Source organism: Mesoplodon mirus, assembly GCF_964341445.2.
Source record: "Mesoplodon mirus genome assembly, chromosome: 17".
NCBI classification, from domain to species: domain Eukaryota; kingdom Metazoa; phylum Chordata; class Mammalia; order Artiodactyla; family Ziphiidae; genus Mesoplodon; species Mesoplodon mirus.
In genome coordinates, this window is record NC_138993.1 from 23,490,143 (window position 1) to 23,491,211 (window position 1,069).

Here is a 1,069-nt window from a genome sequence, read left to right on the forward strand (position 1 = left end):
GCCGCTGTCGTGATTCGTCCACTAAACTGCATGGTCGCTGTGTACATGGGCAGAGCATGGGCATCGGCAAGAACAGGGACCTGCCCTGGGCCCTGCTCAGGAATGAATACAGGTATTTCCAAAGAATGACCACAACCTCTTCAGTAGAAGTTAAACAGAATTGGGTGATTATGGGTAGGAAACCCTGGTTCGCCATTCATTCCAGAGAAGAATCGACCTTTAAGGGATAGAATTAATATAGTTCTCATTAGAGAACTCAAGGAACCTCCACAGGGAGCTCATTTTCTTGCCAAAAGTCTGAATGATGCCTTAAAACTTATTGAGCAACCAGAATTAACGAATAAAGTGGACATGGTTTGGATAGTGGCACGCAGTTCCGTTTATAAGGAAGCCACGAACAATCCAGGCCATCTTAGACTATTTGTGACAAGGATCATGCAGGAATTTGAAAGTGACACATTTTTTCCAAAAATTGATTTGGAAAAATATAAACTTATCCCAGAATATGGAGGTGTTCTTTCTGATGTCCAGGAGGAGAAAGGCATTAAGTACAAATTTGAAGTATATGAAAAGAACGATTAATGTGAAAGTGTTTTCTGATCTATTTCAAGCCTCCTCTTCCCTCCCCACCCCCCCAAAAATATGTATTTTTTGTTATAGAGACTTTTGTTGATTTTAGATCCATGGATAATTATTTCTAAGCAAAGCACTTTTATTCCCCATTAATCTTAACTAGACTCTATCAGATACCATTTGTGAAACATTTCTTGCTGTAACTGCCTGAATACCCATCAGGAGTCAAGAATAGGTGACCAGCACCTGCCTAGGGCAGAATATCTACCAAGACAGCCCAAAGTGGGAGAGTCCCCTGGTAGCATGTATTGAAACAACCAGAGCCCATAGAGCTAGGAGCTAGGCAGATGGGTCCAAAGGTCAGAAATGGATTATAAACAGAAGAGCTAGCATTCAATTATTAAAATTAGATCAAAAGAGGGACTGTGAATTACTTTATATCACACTTCTGAAAAAAATTCTGTTCACTCAGACCAGGAGTCAATAAGTTGAAAAC

At 40.4% G+C, this 1,069-nt stretch overlaps 1 pseudogene across 1 annotated transcript; it reads left to right on the forward strand.

The window, feature by feature from the left end:
• On the forward strand, positions 1-582 carry LOC309792457 (dihydrofolate reductase-like; annotated as a pseudogene). Its single transcript has one exon. The product of its transcript is annotated as a dihydrofolate reductase-like (transcript).
• The last annotated feature ends 487 nt before the right edge of the window (positions 583-1,069 follow it).